The following is a 6,000-nucleotide window of genomic DNA, read 5'->3' on the forward strand; positions in this document are numbered from 1 at the left end:
TACAAACACCCCTGGGGAACACAGACAAAGGGGAAGGGAGAGGCAGAAAATATCAAGGAGAAACATAATTGTTTGCAATGGGAATAGCTTCCCAAGAGGCTCTTTAAAATGAGGCTTTTCATGAGAGCAGGGCAAAGCAACCGACGAAGCAGGGTTGCCACCTGGCCAGTTTTTAGCCGGCTAGTCTGGTTTTTGTTGTCAGGTGCCTGGTTTTCAGGGACCTGGCAACCCTAAATGGCATCTGAACCAAAAATCTGGTTACGGCAGGGCAGGGGAAGGTTTGCTGGGTCATTCACCTGCACCAGCCCCTGCTCAGCCGGGGCTGCCTCCTATCTACAGGCAGGCTCCAGTGAGTGAGAGGGGGAGAAGAGGGTGGGGCTTTGGGAGAAGAGGCAGGGCAGGGAGCGGGGCCTTGGGGAAGGTACTTGGGGGGCCAGTTACCAGCAATGAGAAAGGTGGGACCCCTAAAAGGAAGACGTTGAAGGGGATAATACTTTGTTGTGGGGAGCAAGGTTGCAAAAGGGGTAAGAATTTGGAGATGCCAACAGCAGAACAGATCATAATGGGGCTGAGCTACTGAGATATTAATTAACACTGAGGCACTAATGCTTCTAATGCTGTGTTATTTGGGGCAGCTCGGTGGGTACTGATTTTTCAGCGGTTATTGGTGGTAACCCTAGGCTTGGCTTGGCTGTAAGGAGTATGGGGGTCAGGGCAAGAGCATGTCGGCCTGCAGCTGTGACATGGAGGGGGAGAAGCATCCCCACAGGGAAGGGAACACCAGGGGATCAGCAAGGAGGGAAACTCTCCAGGCCTCCAATCCCGGAGGCCTCACATCCCAGAGGAGGGAGGAGATGGGCCGTCTCTATGTGACTCTGAGGAGATCCCACCTGGGATACAGAACTCAGTTCTGGGCTCTTCAATCTCAATGACTTCATATCCTAGAGCAGGGACGGGAGAGTCCTCCTCTACATAGCTCTCGTGAGCCCCTGCCTGAGGTCCCATGCTTAGCTCTGGGCCTTTCAGCCTCAAAAAGACATTGACAAAATGGGGAAATCTCAGAGAAGAGCCACAAATGCTATCAGGGGGCTGGAGGGCCCAGTTTACAAGACATTAAAAGAGCTAAATAATATGTAGCCACCCACTCTTCAGATAGATTTGCTGGGTGGAGTTGGAGGGAGGGGGCGTATATGCAAATTAAAAAGCCAACAAAGCGGTTGATGTTTTAATTTATTGTAATGTTTTCATGCCCTATAAACAGGGTCCCTGCTGAAAACCTGTCCTAAGGGGGTGCAGACCTAAGGAGCTTGGGCTTGTGATTTGCCCTGTTTCACTCTGACATGATGAGCGGAGGCTGAAGCCATACTCAAGACTTGGATGCATCGATGGTTCTGCTGGTGCTGGTTCATGTTTTGGACCGAGGTTCAGGTCTGTCTCTTTTTAATTTTTTCCCCAAACTGGGTCAGTCAGCCCTAGTAACAAACCTTGCCTGTCCCATGTGCCTCCTGTGGCGAAGTGCACGCTGGGAAATCCGGCTCCCCTCCACCCCGCGCTCACTTTGCTGTAGTCACCTGGGGCCAGATTTTCAAAGGTATTTAGACTTTAGGCACGTCAAGATGCAGATGGGCGCCTAGTGGGATTTTCAAAAATGCGTAGGTGCCCAGCTCCTATTGATTTCAAGGGGTGCCAAGAGGAGCAGAGGCAGGCCAGAGCGTGTGATCAGCGAGGGAGAGGGCCGTTGGGGTGCTCTGTCTGCTGGCGCACAGGCTGGCTTTGAAAAGGTTTCCTGAGGAATTTCAACGCATCCCAATTCCACCGTAACGACTATGACGGGGGAGTTCTCCACAGCCTCATTTGCATCCTCTCCTATCTCCGTCATCTCTCCTGCTTTGTTCTTAATTACCTCTGCTTTGTCAATGTAACTGGCTTTGCCCCAATTGCTTCCTAAATCGCTGCTGAAGGACTCGCCACAACTGCCTTGAAACTCTTTTGCCATCCGCACAGGGGCTGGCCCTCTCAAGGACAAAGGAGTTGCTGGAGGCTGGGCCCCGTTTAGTCCGAAACCCTGCTAGCCAGCTTGCTCTGCTTATAGAACAATCACCCCATTCTGAGTTAGCCGCCTCCAGGATGAGGAGCGGCAGCTATTCCACAGGAGAGGGTTCTTGATAACCCAACGGCCTTTCTTGGAGGATCTGGCGATGCTCCCAACTTCCTGGAATGTCCTCCCCTCATTCTGAGAAGGCAGAGAGGATCTCTGCAGTGATACCGCAAGTGCAGCAGCTCCAGGCACTGGCTTTCTAATTGCTGTGCGTGACTGGGCCTCTGGCAGGGTGGGCGATTGAATATATAAAGAGGGCTGGAGTTTCATTTAAATCATTAGAGAGCTCCTTGGGGAGGAGAGGCAAAGAGAGGGAGGGGAGTGGAGTGAAGGACAGTGTAAAGAAAAGGGGAGTGAGGGGAGGAGCCAGCAAAAGACAGGAATAGAGAGGAAATGTGTCAAGGAAAGAAGAGAAGAAATGGCGGATGGTGGGCAGGGTCTTTGCGGGGTGCGTGGTTCCATCTCCCCACCCCGGGGACCAGTGTGTGCTGCCTGTGCATCCTGCATCCATCCTGCCATCTTGGGCAAGTGGTCGTGGGCTCCTGTGTCAGGCTGGTTTCCTGCTGGCTCCTATTGTGGGCTTTTGTGTCTCCCTCAGCCTGCCCCCTGCTAAAAATAGCAAGGGGACTCTCCGATTTTTTTGGTGAGTCTGCAGCGAGACACATGAATGGTGCTGCCCTGTCTGCGGCAGCAAGAGGCCCAGAACCCTAGTGCCTCCCCCTGGGATGCCTAGACACCGTGGTGCATAGTGCAGCTGGCCAGTGTGCGGTGCTCTGACATGGGGCGGAGAGAAGGGATTCCTCCCTGCCTCTGCCTTCTCGGGGAAATCAGTTTATGGGTTTGATGCATAGCCCTGTTCAGCCCTTTTGCCACACCCAGCTCCACAGCGACTAAGCCCTGGTCTACACTTACCGGGCAATTCGGCGGCAGTCGACGGGAGTTATGCAAGCTACGCAGAGTAGGTTGCATAACTCCCGTCAACTGCTGTGCTTCCCTTCTGCTCAGCGTCTTCACTGCACTGTGCCACTTGAGGGAGTGGTTTTACTGCATCGACTTCTGGATTGGCTGAGCGGGTCTTGAGAGCCAGGGACTCAGACAATACAGGTACAGCTGCTGCCCATGGAAATGTCAGCAGATTAGGGAAAAGCTCCTGAGTGGATGAAAACAAACAGCAGAGAACATTGCTGGAATGGTTTAGTGTCCCTTTCCCTAGTGGGGATTCTAGTGCATCAGGACTCTACAGGCTGTGTGTGCGTGTATGTATGTCTGTCTCCCATTCCAGCTCTCTCTCACTGCTCCACCCAGCTGTCTCTCTCTCCATTGCCCCCTTCCATCTTTTTCTCTCTCTCTGTGGCAGAGGGCTTGGGCTGCATCAGACCGTTGTTTAACTTGTGCAATAATCTTAGTGTCCTTTCCCATTAGCAGAGGGAAGCCGGCTTCCCTGAGGAGCGGTGCAGCAGGAAGGACATCTGCCCACCCTGCCCCCGCAGTGCTATTGCCCTCCCCTGTCTTGGCTAAACCAGCTTAGCTGCCAGATGCACCGTTTGATGTGTATTTTATTTCAATTTATGACCTCGTTGCCAACAGCAGATCAGCCTCTTCTGCCTGCCTTCCTGCCCTCCATGGTTCTGGGTTTTAGTCCTGCAGGTTCTTACATCTAATTACTGGCAATTCAAGTAAAACTGTTTAGCTTCTCTTACAGAATTTAATTCTTCCTTTTCTCTGTTTGCTTCTCTCCCCCTCCCTGTTATTTCTTTCTTTTCTGCTCCCCTCGGTCCCTTTCTCTCTTTCTCCTTGGTCTCCTACTCTTGTGTTTATCTCCTTGTGCTTTCTCTGTCTCTGCGTGTCTCTCTCTTGTGCCACTGTCACTGTTGCTGTGTGTGCGTGTTGCTCATTAATTCTCCCTGTCCATATTGACTGGGCGTGTCTGTTCTCCCCCCTCCTCCACTTCCCTCCCCGTTTTCATTAGATTCAGTGGTAAGCCCTGCACTGCAGATCCTGGGAGAGTGTGGTCTGGGAATCAATAGCTCAGATCATTGAGGGCAGGGCTCTGTCCTGTGCACAGACGGCCCACATGGAAGTTAATGGAGCTGTGGGTGGGCTTGTCCAACATGGGCAACAGGACCCCAGGCAGTGAAGACCGTTCTGGTTTCTGATCCTTATGCCGCTGTACTCTTGGCCTCATCCTGAGAATCCCAGTGACCTCAGGAGGAGTTGTGGGTATTCAGCTCTGCTTGGGCCAGGCCTGCTCTGGCCTCAAGGCCACTTCCCTTATGTTCAGCTCAGTTGATCTAGGAAACTCTGTACAAAGCAGCGGGGCCTCGTGCTGAGTCAGCTGAACTTTCCCCAAGCAGGCAACCCCCTGCCCTTCTTCCTCTCCCTCGGCAGCTGGCTTCCTGGGCTGGCTGGAGCCCTCTCCTTCGTCTACTTTAACTCCTCAGCCATTCTTCTCTTCAGTCTTTCTGCTTCCCTCTCCTCAGGGAGCTGACAGCTTTCCAAGGAACAGGGAGAGAGAGGGGGAGTCATGCTCAGGTAGAATCAGCCCTGGGAATTTGGGGTGTGGAGACCCAAGGCTGCGAAAGACTCTCCCAGGATAAACTGAGTAGTCCATAGATTCCTTGCAAATTCCAACATTGTTCCCAGGGAGGATAGCATTAGTTTGCTGTCTTGCCATGGGTGGAGAGTGTCTGTGTCTCCTACTTCCCCTTGCTCTGCCTACTAACAGCTACACTGAAACCCCTTCATCAACCTCCGCCAATGTGCAGCAACTTCAGGGGTAGAGTGTGGCAGTTGTTTAACACCAAAATAACTCAAACTAGAATAGCCAGGATTCAAGGTTAACACCCTCCTCTTGCAAAATGCGCCAAGGCAGCTTAAACAACGAGAGTCCTGTAGCACCTTAAAGACTAACAAATTTCTGTGGGCATAAGCTTTCGTGGGCTGTAACCCACTTCGTCAGATGCATGAAGTGGAAATCACAGATAGGAGATATATATATATACATCTAAGGGTAAGAAAACACCATCCTAGCCACTATGGATGTAGACGCTCTGTACACCAACATTCCACACAAAGATGGACTTCAAGCCATCAGGAACATATTCTCTGATGATGATATGGCACACCTGGTAGCTGAACTTTGTGACTTTGTCCTGACCCAGAACTACTTCAGATTTAGAGACAATCTATACTAGGAATGTCAAACTAACTTCTTATGTCGGGCCACATTGGATTAAAATGAACTTCTACTGGGCCATACCCTCGCTGTCTTACCCTCTGCTGAGAAATCTCGCTGTGTCCTCCCCTTCGGCGGCAGGTCGCGGAGTCTTAGCCACCAAGGAGAAAACTAGCAGGGTCCTTCCTTTTGATGGCAGAGCGCGTTGTATTACCTGCCATGAGAGAGCTCGCAGCATCGTACCATTCCGCGGCAGCTGACAAGGGCCAGAATAAAAATGTAGGCGGGCTGTATCCGGTCACTCGCGGGCTGGTCAAAAAGGTTCGCGGGCCATATCTGGCCCGCAGGCCATATGTTTGACACCCCTGATCTCTACCTGCAAGTCAAGCTATGGGCAGACTTCAGAGAGAAACTGCAGAGCTAGAACTCATATGCAGACTTGACACAATCAGACTGGGTCTGAATAGGGACTTGGAATGGTTATCTCGTTACAAGTAGTAATTGTCACTGTTCACACATTCTCACCTTCTGATCAATGGTTATGAATAGGCCTCATCTACCCTAACTGAACTGAACACTTGTCCTCCCCATTGTTGTTTCTTACCCTTGGACATATATATATACCTCCTATCTGTGATTTCCACTTCATGCATCTGACGAAGTGGGTTACAGCTCATGAAAGCTTATGCCTGCAGAAATGTGTTAGTCTTTAAGGTGCTACAGGACT

Source organism: Emydura macquarii, unplaced genomic scaffold, assembly GCF_026122565.2.
Source record: "Emydura macquarii macquarii isolate MOO-44397 ecotype Brisbane River unplaced genomic scaffold, CSIRO-AGI_Emac_v2 contig_2676, whole genome shotgun sequence".
In the NCBI taxonomy this organism is placed as follows: domain Eukaryota; kingdom Metazoa; phylum Chordata; order Testudines; family Chelidae; genus Emydura; species Emydura macquarii.